This window comes from Falco cherrug, chromosome 8 (assembly GCF_023634085.1).
Source record: "Falco cherrug isolate bFalChe1 chromosome 8, bFalChe1.pri, whole genome shotgun sequence".
Classification (NCBI taxonomy): Eukaryota; Metazoa; Chordata; class Aves; order Falconiformes; family Falconidae; genus Falco; species Falco cherrug.
This window is the reverse complement of record NC_073704.1, coordinates 64,166,852-64,184,511: the sequence shown is the minus strand read 5'-3', so window position 1 is coordinate 64,184,511 and position 17,660 is coordinate 64,166,852. Positions and strand designations below refer to the sequence as shown.

The 17,660-nt window shown below is 43.5% G+C and overlaps 1 protein-coding gene across 1 annotated transcript in view; it reads right to left on the bottom strand.

Annotated features, from left to right (window-relative positions):
* Positions 1 to 16,832, bottom strand: part of JAKMIP2 (janus kinase and microtubule interacting protein 2) — a 62,646-nt gene extending 45,814 nt beyond the window's left edge. The window contains exon 1 of the mRNA XM_055719309.1: positions 16,703 to 16,832. The gene's annotated coding sequence lies outside the window, so the exon portion shown is untranslated. The remainder of the gene's footprint in view (positions 1 to 16,702) is intronic.
* Between the last annotated feature and the right edge of the window lie 828 nt (positions 16,833 to 17,660).

Below are 17,660 nucleotides of genomic sequence, written 5' to 3'. Positions count from 1 at the left end.
TTAACAGCTGATGTCTCAGTAATGAGCCAGATGCTCAAGTAACAAAAATTCATTGCTTTTGATGATCTGGTCCCATCCATCCTGCCAGCTTCTGCCCCTGGGAAGGATTATGCCTGACGCCAGCACAAACTGGGAGAGGAGTGGCTGGAGAGCAGCCCTGCAGCAAGGGACCTGTGGGTGCTGGTGGGCAGCAGCTCAAGAGGAGCCAGCAGCGAGCCCTGGCACCAAGAGGGCAAACCGCATCCCGGGGGCATCAGCCACAGCTCAGCCCGCCGGTCAGGAGGGGACTGTCCCACTGTGCCCAGCGCTGCTGCGGCCTCACTTAGAGCGCTGCCTGCGCCGCTGGGCCCCACCATTTGAGAAGGATGTGAAGGTCCTCGAATGTGTCCAGAGAGGGCAACGGAGCTGGTGAGGGGCTGGAAGGCACATCCCGCCAGCAGCCGCCCAGGACTCTGGGTTTGCCTAGTTTGGGGCAGAGGCTGAGGGGCGACCCCGTTGCTCTCTGCAGCTCTGAGGAGGGGACGTGGAGAGGGAGGTGATCTCTGCTCCCTCAGATCCAGGGACAGGATGCGTGGGGACGGGGACGGCTCAAAGCTGTGCCAGGGGAGGTTCAGGCTGGACAAAAGGGAACGGACACATTTCTTTACCGAGAGGGTGGTCAGACACTGCAACAGGCTTCCTGGAGAGGCAGTCGATGCCCCGCGCTTGTCAGTGTTTAAAGAGGCGTTTGGACAATGCCCTTAATAACACGCTTTAGCTTTTGGTCAGCCCTGAAGCGGTCAGCAGTTGGACTAGACTATCATTATAGGTCCCTTCCAACTGAACTATTCTATTTATAATTCCAGAAAGCCTCTGAGCGTGTTGAGCTTCCAAATAATTTGTGCTTTCTAGCTACAGAATAAGGCAAGATACTGGCCACTAAATCTAAGGCACAGGCAATGCAAGATGTTAATCACAAGGATTTATTTTCAGCGTGTAGTATCTTACAATGTGCCACAGGGTGAGAAATGAGTGCCTGTATCTTTAGGAGGATAAGATCCTAGCTTAAAAATGACACAAGGAATGGCAATATCACACCATAATATAACCACAGAAGTTTTAACATCTGGTTGTTAACCACACAAAATAAAATACTGGACATTAGGCAAACATCATCATCATCCCTGTGTTCACTTTCATTTGATAGCATTATTATTCCCACTTGCAGATGCAGACAGGGAACGTTTGGAGATCTGGTTTGCAATGTTGGAAAAGATCGGTTTATCTGTTTGGAGAAGGGCAAAGTGCTGAAAAATGAAGCCTGCAAAGACAGGGTAGTGCATACTGCAGCGACAGTGGTAAAGCTTTGTAGGAGCAACAAATCGGCACTCTGATGCTACATTCCAGGCAAGCTTTCTTGCATTATTGTCAGGCTGCACATTAATTTTCATTTTCTACTTACTTCAAGTACAAAACAAACAGATCATAATCACCTGTATTCAAAAGAAGTAGAGAGGCCTCAAAGTATAAAAGTCTGCTTAGCTCCACAAAAACCTGCATGCACCAGTGGGAGGAAGGGAAAGAAAGTAACTTCATTTCCCTGTGTTTTTAACCCAAGAGGGAATTTTGAGGCTGTTTCAGTGAACCTGATCAAACCCTCATCTGAAGGTACAGCATTTCTTGTGGCTCTTTACTCATCCCTGTTCTTCTCTGGAGTGCTACAATGACAGCATCAGGACATTATGACAGCAGCTTAATACTAAGGCTGATAGGAGAAGGTCACTTGCAAACTGTGGACCACGTTCCCTAGCACGCTGCAGCTATGGAGTGCTGTTTGCAAAACCAAAAGCAACCACAGACCTTGTTTAGCCAGAAAATCAAATGGGATTTACCATCAGTATCAGAAAGCAAAGCAGACAAAATACAGTAACATATCTCCTTTTAATGTACGGAGACTGATATGATGTACAAAATTCGAACCTGTATTTCAGAACAAAGGGTCCCGGTTCAGCAATACTATTTCAGTTAAAACCACAGCAGCAATCTCACACACTAATGAATCCTTAGAATTAAGTCTTCCTCAGTTATTACGTAGCATAGCGACAGACAGAGGAAAAATTAAGATGTAGTCACTGACCCAGTGGTCTTAACAACTTGTTCAAAAATCCTATTGCAATTACTGTGATGAAAGCACTTTCCAAAAGACAGAAAAACCTACCCCTTTTCTAACCCTGGGTGCTGCTGTCCACTTTGTACACCATGCACAGCATGCACCTGTGTAACAGTCATCACAGTCACTTAAGTCTGTCACTACTGCATCTCCCAGTAGGCCTCATTACAGAAGAATATGCATATAGATGTACATTTATAGCAAAAAGGAAGACTCTGCTAATTATGCAACAGCTGCCTAATGAGGGCCACCAAATACAAGGGGTATCTGAAACTGCAGAACTCAGAGAAACACTTGTGTGAAATAACTTCACAGATAAACACTGAAAAACTGTTGTACTGAGCTCTCCGTTTCCCTCCCCCTAACAAGAAGTTCCAATCAAGTATTTATCTACTCGGCTACCAAACTGCAGTTAAAAAAACCCAAACTTACTTGAAATATGAAAAAGTGCCTTCAGTTGAAAACTACTTTACCAGTATGCCTGAACAGTGCTAAAGTAAAAGGGAACTTTGTGACTGACTGCAACAGGAGCATAAAGTAGAAGACCAGGATGTCTCCCAGGGTAAGTGAATTTGTAAGATGTACAGCTGAGCCTGGGGACTTAGGGAAAAAATAATGAAACAGAATTCTATTTACTCTTAGAATCTTAATCAGCCATGCTGCCTTTCATCTTGATGAACGAATAAATTAATGTACTAATATTTTTTCTTGCTCTTTGAAAAATGCCACACGCGTACTAGAGTGCTGTAGTGATGCGTTGGCGGTGAGAGGCTGAGAACTCATAGCTCTGGTTTGACTAACAACACTTCAGCTGCGTTAAACAGAATTCAGATTATTCATAATGACATGTCTTAATTTCCTCTCCCCAATGAGATCCACAGAAGCATCATTTAGCCCAATTAAAGTTTAAATACAAAATAAGGTTTAAAGTAAAACATAATCAAACAGTCCCCTTTGCTGTACAGCTATTGTCTGCCCTAGATGTATATTGAAGATGGGCACAAGTACCCAGCTCGCACCTCCGCTGAGTAACCTCTCCAGTGGATGCTTGGGCTCTTTTCAGTGTCACTCCAGCTTTTCATACCACAAACATGAATGCTAGAAGACATATACTGTAATCATAGATGTGTTTTGACACACCAGATTGAGATTCAAATAAAATAACTTGGAACAAACTACACAAAACTCTGGCAGTGCAAGCTGCAGAGAACAGAAAATATTCACTAACAGGTGTTGCATTCTTGAAGGGAGATGAATATAATGGTACCACAATTCAAAGCAGTGATTTATCCGATCCAGCCACAGGAGTCCTAAAACATCTTGGGTTATTGTGAAAGATAAGTACAGACTCAGCAGTCTCCTCTCAAAATAGAAAATCCTTTTTCCACACAGAAAAAAAAAAAGTATTTTAGCTGAGGGATCTATGAAGTATCTTTGGATTCAAAGCAAAATAAGCAAAATAAATCAACTTATGAAGTTAAGTGTGGCTTTGGCTGAATAGCTAGCATAGGCTATAGCTGGTACACAGTGGCTGAACTCTACTTTTGAGAAATCCAGTTTTGTTTGTGTGATACAAGTTTGTCAAGGAAAAAAATGACAACCAATCATGATTATAATTTTCATTTCAAAGAAGTGTTTGTTTTAAATCCAAGCATATATCTACACATAAAATATATAGTGAAGTATTTTGGATAATTGTATCACCCCAGGTTTCTGTTTTATGAGGCATATCACGCTGCTTTTTAGGCGTATTACTGATTTCTGGAGTTCGATGTGGTACACACAACACTTTGCTTTATCAAGAAGCATCAGGTCAAAACATTGCAGAATACAATAAATTCTGCTCAGGCATAGTTTTACGATCTCATTCCACATGGTGGAATTTCAAACATTTAACACATTTTCTGCCTTTCCAATGCAGGAGGTAAATAATACCAATTATTTTACCACTTCTGTAACAAAATAAAGTGTTAGCTGTATTTCCAACTATGGTATTTGCTCCCAGTTACTAACAGGATAAAACAAAGTGTATGCATAACTGTGAGAAAGTGTTATTCATGGACTTTAAGCCCCACATAGGGATATGCCCCATGTAATTTTATCACATCCCACAACAATAAGATGCAAGTGCAATAATAAGATGGGAAAGGTATATGGTTTTAAACTGAAAGAGGACAGATTTAGATTAGGTAGTAGGAAGGAATTCTTCACTCTGAAGATGATGAGGCACTGCAACAGGTTGCCCAGAGAATCTGTGGATGCTCCATCCCTGGGAGTGTTCATGGTCAGGTAGAATGGAGCTTTAAGCAGCTTGATCTAGTGAAAGATGTCCTAAATGATCTTTAAAGATCCCTTCCAACCAAAACCATCCTATGGTTCTATGACCTGAAGACAGTGATGTTTTCCTGGCTAGGTGTTGAGAGATTTCCTGAACTTCTGTGTTTCCTAGACCGCTCTTCAGTAGTGCTACATTTTCAACTTGTAGAATCACAGTTTGCAGACTTCTAATTTGGGCAGTAGTTTGGCAACTCCCATATAGACATAGGGAATTTGATGCTGTTTTTCTTGAGCACTGCACAGATTATTTCTGTCAAGTCTTAAGTGACAGAGGACAGTGTTTTACTAGAACTGGATCAGATGTTTCAGTTACTTGCTAATACATTGACTGTTCCCTGACATCCATACCTTTTTCCAGGTCCTTGAAAACAGTTATTTTAACAACAAACACATTAAAAACCATTATTCTACTTTCTGTCTCTCCTACCTGCAAAGGAGATGATAGAAGATTCCCCCCACCCTCAAATGGCATCTCCATCTTAAGCCTATGCACATCCCTAACGTATTATTCTGGCATAGCAAAGGTCTGTATAAAAATTTGAAGTTCTTCTTAGTGATCAAAATCTTTACCAAAAAATACGAAACTACACTTCATGGAGGAAATTTTCATTATTAGCCATCTAGGAGACTTACTGGGCATCCCGTATGTACTGTTCATACAGTTGTGAAATAGATATATGGCCTTTTGCCAGTAAACATTCTCTTCAGGCATCCAATTTTAAAGACCCAAAGGAAAATGTATTGCCGTTTTGACAGGCTATGCCCACCAGGAGGTTTAAGTGTATACGGTGTTTTTGAAAACACATTTGCTTGTATAGAAATCAAAAACTAGTAGTTTCAGCAGCCACTAACTGTTATTCCTCGGCATCTCTCAATGGTTAATGTATCTCAAACATGAGCCTTACATAAATTACTTGATGGCAAATGCCCCTCTTCTAGGACTTCTCAGAGGCCCATGTGTCCATGGGAGGGGAGATAGAAATGTATTCCCAATTGATGAGACAGTGCACCCCACTACCACAAGGGCAAAAGAGGATCAGACACCTGTGCATCTTCGCACATACAAAAAAATTGCACAGTTCTTCAATAGATGATAGCTCCTTTTAGACAGGAGGTATCCTTCATCACTTTTGGAAGCAATAGTTTAGATACAGGCAGTGGCACAGATACAATAAACAAAGAGACAAATCATGCTAAACATAGATTAGGCTAGGATTAGGAATACAAAATGTTGACCAAGAGACAAGCATGTATTTATGCATTAAAAAGCCACATGGAAGTCCACTGTCATAACAGTATTTACTAATACGCAGCACAAAAAGCATAATATTTTGTCATATCGCTAAAAGTAATGAGAAACATTAGGCTTGTGGTTTTGTTTCCAAACCTAGCAGTGTTATGCTTTATTTTCTTGGTCAACATCATTTACTTCTTTGTCCCCCCAAAGACCCCAGCATCATCAATAAAGAAAATAATTATCTGCACAACGCATCTTCACAGATCCAAATAAGTTCACAATATGACCCTATTAATCATCTGGCTGCATCTGTCCCTAAAATTGTACTGACCCTGTTGAGTCTGAAGGCATGGAATTCTAGACCAGATCATGATTAATACTGTAAGACAAATCCGCTCTGTGTAATTTCTAAATCTCTTCCCTTCTCAGCATTAAAAAAATTAGAAAGTCCTGCAGGATGAGGGGGAGGGAGGAAAAGGGGTCAAATCTAAGTAGGTTTCAATATAGTCTCAAAATCTAGAGTTGGTTTAAAAAAAAATATCATAATTTATGTAGTGTGGGAAGTCCTGAAAATTAAGAATTTCCCTGCTGAACAGAAAAGAAATGGAAACTTTGATATTTCTTTTTTGGAAATACTGAAACAGTCTTATTAAATTGCCCTGCTATTGTGAAATCAATGCATCATTGTTGAGAATACTACTTTGATTTATAAACTGTCACACTTAAAAATGAAACAGCTGTGTCAAAACCAAGCAACTCCATCAAACCAAGCACTAATTAAATGTTGTTGAAAACTGTAGCAAACGGGATGCTTCAGTTCACACCACCTGTGAGTTCTGTAAAGATTTATTTACCAAATCTGACATCAACTAGTTGGCAGAGCAGTTTTTACAGCATAAAGAAAAAAAATCTTAATAGATAGCAACTACTTTTCACCAGTTTCCACTCTTGCGCTGATCTATAGAGTTGCCAGAAAGACTTGCTTCCTTCATGAATAAGGAAAGCAGACTGAAGAAGCTGTAAACCCTTGTCCGGTTGGATTCCAACGTGCAGTATCACCAAACATACACTTCAAATCAAATCAACATTGCATGCTAACTCTGGAAAAAACTCTGCCTCCATGTAAGTTATTGTCAGGCCAGCCCCTTGCCAAGTTTGGATTTTGTGGTCTCACTGAACCTAGGCTGCAGTTCAGAACCTCATCAGCATTTCTATAAGTGCTAATGCTCCCCTTGTAGCAGCAGAGTAAGGTGTTTAATGCACATATGCTCGCTATCCGTACTAGTATACTTGACTCTGTGAGGCTTACCAAAAAAGAAAACTTATCAATGGACTCACGATCTCCAGAGTGGGAGGTCAGTTTCAGCTCCTCCGTGCATGGGAGGACAGCAGAAATGCAAGTAAACACTGAGCAGTTCAGCACAACTGACACTGACAATCACTACTCAACAGTATTTAAAAGTTAATAGCTCAGTGAACTGTTAGTATTAACCTGTTCCACCAACAATGAGAAACATGGCACATGTGACCAAGTATTCTTCCTTACTCCCAGCAATATTCAGTGATACCCAGTGTGACATTCACCTTTCTCAGAAGTCACCACCACAAAGAAAAAAATACTTCAGAAAGGATGTTGGTGCAAGCATCAGCTCTTATCTTCTGTCCTCAAGAGATCAACTGGTCACCTGTAACAGAGCAGACTAATCTGCTTTTCATTCTCTGACTGAATCCTCCAAAATCTGCAAAGTCCGGGAGGAAGTTTCTGGGGATAACACAGCACCTAAAATATTAGGGAAGGCCTATCACAAATTCTTGAACTGTCTCGTTTGTCTAATCACCTATGTTCTACTAAAGAGGAACCTGTCACGTGGGCAAGTCATTTTATCACCACTGAACAAGTTGCTTGTATCTGAAATTGCACTTAAAGGAAGAAGCTTTTTTTTTTTTCTTGCCCACAGAATGGTCTCATGCCACCTGATCTCATGCTAAGGGTCATATTTCTATTTTACTTATATTTAAATTTTCTGCTTTCTGAGGGCATGAGCAGACAGGGACCACAAGTCATACACATGTGCCTTCCCAAAGCCCTGCTACCAGACACACAGCTCTGCTCAAGGAGAGGGTGACATTCATTCCACTGTGAAGTGGATTTAGCTATGTGAACAAACAGAAACTCTAACCTAAACTTGTTTTCCTCAGGGCCCAGAGCCAGCACTTCAACTCTTGCCATGGTAAGGATTAACATGCTAATTTCAGAACTCCGCTGACCCAACTCTCCTCCAGAAAAGGGTGCTGGGATTCAGGTGAGGTAATCCTAACATCAGGGGATTTTCCAAATAGAGACTGTAGATCCAAGCACCCTGGCTCTAGACCCCAACACTGATTCTAGAACCAGAAGTTCAGAACACAGCAACTCAGAACACCAAATCAAGCTGTTACGCCTTTCCATCAATTACAGAAGCCTGAGGGCAGTTCAGGGATAAACACTAACACCCACCCCTATGTCAGACAAAAAGACAACTTCTTCTGCAAGCTTTAGACAAATAAAACTCTGCGGCCTTTAGTAGTTCTTCCCTGGGTTTGCAGGTTCTTAATGCAAATTAAGAAAACTAATGCAAATACCACTGTGAAGGTTTTTTATCCTCAGCAAATCCTTGTGGCCCTGCTTTATTTCACCATCTCTGCCAATGATCTGGAACAATTTTGAGAGACATTTTCCACTCCCACAAAATGGTGACACTCTCTTGGAACTGGAGTAGTAGTTCCAGTGCTTACCTGCTGGAAATTTCATTCCAGTAGCCAGACTGGATCCATGCTTGTTCATTGATCTGGTCTTAATATTTTAAGGAAATAACATTTCCACGTAAGCCAATTCCCATCACTGCAACAATTCTGTTAGCTACAAGGGGAACACTGGCCATACACAATTCCCTAGCTCCCCAAAACCTGTCTCGTTTTGCTAGTGGGATTCAAACAAATCCAAAATTAAGGTTTTGTTTTGTTTTTTATTTACCAGGTTTCACCTATGCTTTGCGTTATTTCAGAATAAAATTCAAGCCCTAGTTATCGCATTCCACACTGCGTGTGTTATACCACATAACAGAATACATGATTCATGAAAACCATGGTTAAAAACCCAATTATTTCAGTACAAAATTATAATTCAACATCCCAATAACAACCCAAAAACTCAGCTCAGAGTTGCTGCAAATATTTGCAGCATTTACACAATTCTGTTCTGTATTTCATCTTTTATTCCACCAAATGGTGATAAACAGCACTTCAGAACAGATCCTAACCTAACCACCCCCTGCTTTTGACTGCACAAAAATCACAGTACTGTAGTAGATTTTTAATCAATACCACAACAATTTTCAGGAATATTAAAATACCTTCAGAATGGAACTGGCAATATCCCTTAGATTCAGGGCTCTCTCTGCACAAGGAATGCAGGATGAACCTGATGCTGCCAGGCCGCTCACGCTAAAATTGCCATTGGCCCTCACTCTAAAACATGAACCAAAAAACCCTATCCAAGTTGCTGGCAGCTCCATGGAAACAGTCAAAAGGGGACAGAAGCATTATTGTTATCCGCAGCAAAGCTGAGGAGATTTGTTAAACCAATATTCTAGTATTCTGTGGCTAAAATACCATCTGTCTCTTTTTCATACAATTATTTCCCTAGAAGTTCCCATAAACAGGATGCACACTGAGAAGAACACTACCAGTGAAAACACACAATCTTGCCCTGTCCTAAAAGAAAATGGAAATTTTCCGGAATTGATATTTTTCAGCATGAGATGTACATGGACACAGATTAGACACACTTTAAGAATGGTGGGATTGTCCAGAAAAGGATGGACTCTACCAACCTGCCCAGCTCCTTGCTAGACGAGGGCCTAAGAAAACATGTCAGTGGTTTTGTTCTCTGAGCATTATTCAAGGCCTGTTCTTAGTTTACTGAAAAGATGCTTTTGTAAATGTATTTTACGCAAGTAGGGTCGCACAGCCACTGCCAGAGACAACATGTACAGCCAGAAACAGAAACACTGCGGTTCCTGAAGTTTATAGTAGCAGGCTCTCCTTTCTTTGATTTTGATTGTAACAAGCCAGCAAAACCACATTTTAACTGAAATGCATATAAACAAGAAAAAACCAAACAATGACAGAAAGTTCATGTCCCATATCTTTCTCCTGGAAATGCTTCCTTTTCTTTCTAAGGCCATAACCATGATTACCTATTGTCTTACAGGTATCACAGGAGGATATTTTACGTCCAGTACTAAAGATCATCAGATATTAAAGAGGATTAACTTGTGAAAGTTTTTGCCGTTTTATCTCAGGTCTTGCTAAAGCAAATAAAACTAGAGAAATATGTCAAAATAAATCAGAAAAAATCTGCATTCTGGCCTCCTGCATTCACTTGTAACAACTTAGATCTCTACAATGAAGTGTTCTAGACACCTTACTTCCAACCAGATTACTACCATCTCACAGTTTCTTATCAGCTTGCAGTTCAATATAACTTCAAAACATGTATTCTCTTTTCCCACCATATCACCATCAATGCCTTGCAGAACCTTGTGTCCATGTTGCTCTAATTTCCCACGTCCTGTATCCCTCTTGTCCTTTCTGTTTTCTGGGAAAAGAATCTGAACATTCAACCCATCACCTGGGAAGTTTGGCAAAAACTAAGCCAACATGAATTACAGTTTGTGTGTTCACATCAGCTTTTCAGCAGAAACATGCATGTAAACATCCCATTAGCCATTTCTATCCATCTTCCAGAGTCAAAATACCTTTAAAAATATAAACATTACAAGCAACGTTCACTAGAAAGATTCAAGAGTTGTTCTTTTTCATTCTGAATTGTTGTGGTTCTCACCCTTCTATCATATGTTGAAAGGTTGGTTCCTTCAACATCCCTAAGGTCTGTAAGCTCTTTAACAATGGTCCAAAACAAGACTTTCACCAGGTAACATCAGAAATCTTCTTTTTCATCAATGACATTGATCAGCTGAGGGATTATAGTAGTAGTAACTGTCACTCCCTGCTCTCTCAACAAATCAAATCAAAGCATACCAAGTAACACCATACACGCTCACTTAAGTAGCTCTACTTGTAATGGGAAGAACAGGAATCGACAAATAAACAACCAGGAAAAAGTGAAACTCACGTTAAATGTAGAAGTTATCCTTATAGTCTACTATTTGAAAACTACCCATGAAATTTACAGGATGATTTTTACCTGAACTGCACTGCTTTAAAAATGGAAGCATCAGCTAGTATAGATCAGGGGAGCAGCATTCTCCTCCCATGTAAGCTGGGATGGGTCAGATTCTCAACTGGCAAAGGTGTACGCATGAAACAGCACCCATTAAACCCAGCTGAGATGCTGGTTCATACGTGACAAAGTACAAAAAAACCTAAAATATTTCACCTGTAAGACATTCAGGATACTGTCCTGAACACACAGATTTCCATTAAGGCTACATCTGAAACCAGAATTCACGGTAATTTCAGAGAGATTAAGCTATTGTATGTAATTTCAAATCAATTTCCAAGGGCAATTCATTGAGTTCACCTAACAGGCTACCACGCAGATCACTGACTGCATATTCCAAAAAAATGGTAACATGTAGGTCATTCTGTGACCCACAAAAACATGTGACACAATTCAAAAGGGATCTGCTCACACTGAACCTTGCGAACATGGGCTGAACACCACTAGGTCAGTAATACTGCTGGATATGCACGGATGTTTATTAGCTATCAGTTGTGCCTCTGAAACACTTAGGAGACACCCTCTAAACCTACAGGTTTATTCCTGAAAGCACTTCCAAATTAATTAATGCAAACTTTTGCTTAGTTATAAGCCACCAAATAGTCACCAACACAGCTGCTCTTTCAGCTGTAAATAATTCCACATTCTTCAAGTCAACAGTCCACATATACTCTTTCTTCATCTAAAACGGATTATAATTTCCCATCAGAGAGGGAAGATGAGAAGGGGATATCACTAAGGGTTGCATTAAATCAAAGCAGATTCTCCTCGCCAATTCTCAAAACCCGACTACATCTCATTTTGTTCTTTGCCAATGCACAGAGACAGAATACAGAAGTTTGCAGAACCTTAAATATTAAGTACAAATAAATACAGTGTAAAAAACCCCAAGGACTTATCCATGAATAACAGAACTTCAGGAACAAAAATAGCATTCATATTCATGAAAATATAAGTGTCTATTATGTATTAATACAATTTAAGGCTTTATAAAATTCATCACTAACATATCTGTACACCAGGCCTACCCCAAATACATATAAAACAGTACAGTATTGATTCTAATTAATTTTTATCACCGGTACTATTAAGAGTTATAAAGATTTTGCATACACCATAGAAATTAATAAAGAAAAATTTCTGCATCCATTTAAAAAAATAGGAGGGGGGCAGGAAATCAATTTTAGCAAACCAGCACACACACAGGGGGGAAAAAACCCTATATCCAGAAGCCCTGACTCCACCATTTCTCCCAACTTTATTTGCTCATTCATTACTGATTACTCCAAACCACCTGGGACCTCAATGCAATTTCCAACAGCTGTTTCTTCTTCTCAGTTTTAATTTCCATGTTACTTAGACCTTTTGTTTACAGTCTATGCAATGTAAGGTTTAACAAGTCTTTCCCTTAAACACTTAAGAATAATACAATAAACAATTTCAAAAAAATTCAACAACTGTCTTGACAAATGGAGCACAGGTGTTAAACGGTAACTGTGAGGTATTACTGGTGGAGATGGAAGGAATGCATAAAGTGAAAATGGGAGACAACATGCATTTCAGCATCAATTAATTCAAATAATTCATTTTTTTATTTTTTATAAATAAAAAACTCTGAGATAATGTTATGCTTTGCATTATAATTTTTAACATAAAAGATGACCTGGCATGCCATAGCAGATATTCTATCTAAACAATTTTTTCAAGTACATCACTTTGCTTTATTATTCATCATAGAGAGATATTTCATCCAAAGTTAGAAATGGAATTGTGCTCTATCCAGCCTTCATTTGTATTCCTTATTTTTTGGTGTTTGTTAAACTGTTAACTAAGAGGATTTCATTATGCAGCTGTGAAATAAAAGGTTTGCTGCATTCAGTTGCCTCTTTCTCAACTATGCTATGTAGATGGTCACGTACATCAGTTCACTTTGCTTCTCTTCTGACAATAGCTGATTTAGACTATTTAACATAGAAAACTGGCTGTGATGTCTAAATGCAATATTCCAGATAAAACACAGGTCCTAAAGTTTCCAGGATGCCTGACAGTGTCTCAGCTACGCAACAGCGACCCAAACGCATGGCAAGCAAATCGTACAGCACCATCAATTTTGGTGAGATAAGCTGAAAGCCTGCATTCCTGTAAGTGCTTACATGCAATTATTTTTCCTTTAAAGTTCACTGGATGTTTTAGAATCCAGACTGCAGAACATGACCCACGCTGTTTTTCTGTCATTTACAAAGAAGCTGTATTTATGCTCATTTAACTTGACAGCATTCAGTGTGGCTAGACCGTAGAGCTTTTTAATGACATTTCCAACATGCTGTTGAATTTTCTATATAGAGCCCCACCTCCTGAGGCAAAGATTGCTAGTCCTCATATTTTAAAGGAGAAATTCAAATAGATCTATAAAAACTTGAAGTACGACAAAAACTACATTTTTCTGCCCTCATGGATTCTGGATATTGAGTGCTGACAACACAGAGAATTGCGCAGATGCTTTGCACAGATGTAGACAATTACTAAAGAGATAGCAGCAGAGAATCCATCTCTGAGAATGGGAAGCTAAATTTCTTCTCATCTGGTGAAGATCAGATCTTCAAGTGATACAGATTTATAGCGGAACTTTGAAGCAGTTACCTGCGGGGAATCTGAGCAAGCTATTGATTTAGAAACACATTAACACAAACATGTCATTGTAAATTCAAGTAAAATAATTGGGCAAAAACATTTGTTCTGTAGTCTTGTAAATGCAAATATCACATTTCCATGCACAAAGATTAAAAAGAAATCTGATGGAACCCAGAAGATACAAACAATGACTGACTAGAAAGTCACAGGTATCTAGTAAGGACTATTTTGCTGCCTTACAATTTCACAAACCAAACAGAAAGCACAACTATCAACCACAATGAAAACCAATCACGACTCAGTAGTGAAAGTCAAAAAGCATCTTCAGTCTCCCACAGTTTGGTTAAAAAGAAGGGACAGGGGGGAAGATGCTATAATTAACAAACTATTTGGATTTCAGTTGCTCACAGTTACACCTGGGTTATACCAGCCTTATGACAGTAGAATCCATCACCATACCTTTTTTACAGTTGGAGGACTTTTTAAACCACAGTATCAACGGTCTATCAAATGGATGAATAGAAATAAAAATTAAAAATTATTCTGGGATCATTTTGCCAGTTACATTTCACAATATTTTCCTGACTTGAATACCCTGAGGTCACTTATCCTTTGTAATGACAAAGAAACTATGCAGCATCTTTCCAGCTACATTAATTAAGGTCCTGATACTAAAATGTCTACCAGAACCCAGCACACATTTACAAATTACAATAGCCGATCACTTCCTTAACACACAGCCATCCTTTAGCTGTACCTTAGGTTCAATTCCTAATAAGCAGGGTACAAAAGTTCTTATTCAGAAGATTATTTAGCTGGGAATGGCCTCTGGAAGCAGAGGCATTATCAGAAGCCCTCAAAGGTTACAGGGAGGAGGTTTTCAAAAGGGAGGCTGAGGCAATGCATTAGCACTTGCAGTATCACAGAGCCTGAAGTTAGGCTTGGGGGTGGATGCTGTGGAAGTACCTGGCTCGAAAGGGCCATGTTCCTCTACCTTAGACGCTAGTAGTCAGTCCAAGATTAGCAAGTCAAAAAGGCGGCAGCATCTGCCACTGGCAGCCTGGTCCTCTCAGCTAGGAGCTCTGCTGACAACCAGAGAATCCTAGCAGTCTGCCACACTGCCACAGCTCTGGGAAAGGGATAAGGCCAAAGAGGCAATCACATCCACAGCTCCTGGCAGCCAGGCAACTCCGATGGAAATCCCAACAGCAGCTTTCCAGCTTTTCCCCCAAGGCTCCTCCTCGGGACTGTGCTCACTGTGGAAGCAAGGGTGGAACTGGCTGCAACCCAATTAACTTGATTAGAATCACAGGCTATCTCAAGTTGAAAAGTACCCATAAGGATCATTAAGTCCAACTCCCTGCACCTTGCAGGACCAGGTAAAACTAAACCATACAAAACTAAGACTGCCATCCAGACTCTCCTTGAACTCTGACAGATTTGGTGCCATGATGACTTCCCTGGAGAGCCTGTTCCAGCAACCGACCACCCTCTCCACAAAGAGCCTGATGTCCATCCAACCTGAACTTCCCCTGGCACAGCCTCACCCCATTCCCCCATGTCCTGTCACTGCTCACCTCAGAGGAGGTCAGCACCCCCCTCTCGCTGCCCTCCTTGAGGAAGCTGCAGGATGTGATGAAGCCACCCTTCGGTCTTCTCTTCTTCAAGCTGAAGAAGCCAAGTGACCTCAACCACTCCTCGTAAGGCTTGTTCTCAAGGCTTTCACCAGCTTGGCCACCCTCCTCTGGACACACCAGCAGCCTGATGTCCTACTGAGGCACCCATGGTGTCTCTCCATTGCTGCAGAATTACTTATAGACCACTCATGTCTTACGTCCTCCTCGACAATTACCAGCTAACCACTCTCAGACTCCACCAATATTGTAACCATTCCCAGAGAACCTCTTCAAATCACCAGATATCCACCTCACTCAAGCACCAATCTGAAACTGGTTGGGTGCCAGCAAAGCTAGTGTTCACAGTACAGCAGGCCTGGAACAGAAATCTGTATGTCGAGCAGCAGGCCAGATCAACAGAAGCAAAACCTGAGTCAGAGCAGAAGCAATAAATCTTGTATTATTGTTTGAAAAGGGACAAGCCAGTCTCCTGATGGGCTACCCACGCCCGAGATGAGCACTAGTGCAGAATTTGACCCAGTAAACGGGAGACACTGAGAACGGGACTCCAAGTGGCACCTTATAGCGATGCACAGGACAGCATCAGAATGCAAATGTTTGAAAAAAAAAATACATCTCATTCATGTTTTCCTCACAAGAGCTCAAATTAAACTTTTAAAATATATACCTATGTCCTCAGCATCTTTTATATACTTGCATTCACAGCACAAAAAATAGAAGCGGACTGCAAAGGAGTATTCAGCGCCATACGCCAGCCCAAACGCCCATCTCTGGCAGTCCAAAGTAGCCATAAGGAAACCGAGGGATGGCAATCCGGTCATGCAAGGATAAATCGCACACCAGCCCAAGAGGCACGTTTCAGCAGCTAATGGCTGGGGACGAAGGCATGTGCTACACGTACAAAGGGATTCATCTTGCAGGGTCTGCGCTTGCACACACCCGCCGGGGGAAACACCCGCCCGGCACCCCCCGACACGCACGGGCGCGTTGCTAAAAAGACACGCCGGGCACGACCCCCGGGGCGACACCGCGTGTGTAAATGGCACCGGCGAAGATGCGCCGCGAGCCAAGATGCCCGCGGGGCGCGTGCCCCGAGAGCCGCCCCGGCCACGCCGCGCCCAGGCCTGGCCCAGCCGCCCGCCGCCCCCGCCGGGCACGGCCGCTCCTTTGTGGCCGCGGCCCCTCGGCAGCGGCGGGGCCGACAATGCCCGGCCCGCCGCAGTGGTGCGGGGCCGGTAGCGGCTGGGCGGCTTCGTGCGGCGCTGCGGGCTGCGTCCTGCCGCACCTCTCCCTCCGCCCCGTCACCGGCCCCGGCTCCCTCCATCGCCCCCGCACCGCCCCCCCGCTCCCGCCACCGCCCTCGCCCCGGCCCGCCGCTGCCGGCCGGGGTCATTGTTCCGCCGCCGCGGGGCCCGGCCGCCGCTCACCGTGCCGCGGCCAGGAGAGGATGCCGAGCGGCGATGGACGAGCGCGGCGCATCCATCTTCCAGCCGCCGCGGCGGCTCCAGCGCCAAGCACCGGGTCCTCCTGCGCGCCGACGCTGAGGGCGGCAGCCCGCCCGCCCCGCCGCCTCCCCGCGGCGGAGGCCTGCGCTGCCGGGCCGGGGTCTGCGGCAGGCCCCGCCCCGCGCCGCAGCGCGCGCGGCCGCCATGGCAACGCCGCGGCGCTGAGGGGAGCCGCAGGCCCGGCGGATGCAGCGCCCGCCCAGGCCGCCCGCGGCCCCCTCGGGCCGACCCCCGGCGTGGGGCTGACCCGGCTGTCAGGCACCGGGCGGGGCGGCCGGAGACCCGCAGGGGCCGGGCCTGGCGGTGCCCACCCGACGGCGGCTGAGGGCGGCGGCCCCGGCCCTCGGAGGGCAACACGAAGACGCCACAGCCCCCGGGGCCCGCGGCCGTTGTGTAGGCCGGACCGAGGGGGGGTCCCGCCACCCCCCACCCGTGGCCGCGCCTCGGGCCCGGAGACGCCCGCCCGAAGAAGGAGCCGTCGAGGAGACGGGTGCTGGACAGTGCTCCACGGGGCCTCGGTACATGGCATCTCGCAGCACTCTGGGGAGCGCCCCAGCCCGGGCCGAGCGAACCAGAGCTGGAACCTGAATAAACTGCAGCAGCGGCCCTGCGGCCTGCGCGCCACCCAGACACCCGTGAGCAGCAGGCCCAGCGCTGGCCGAGGGGCCCCGCACCTCGAGTTCGTCAGAAGCTGCCTCATCTCCATCCTTCTGAAGGATGACCCTGGAAGAGGTCGGTAGGCAGACAGTAATGAACGCATCAGGAATTCCAATCGTTATCCTTTTGGCACTTTATGGATAAGTACCGCTATCAGACCTGGTCAGATAAGTTCTGCAAAAATAGTCACTTCTTTTGTGGCCAAAGTGAAGACAAACGCAGT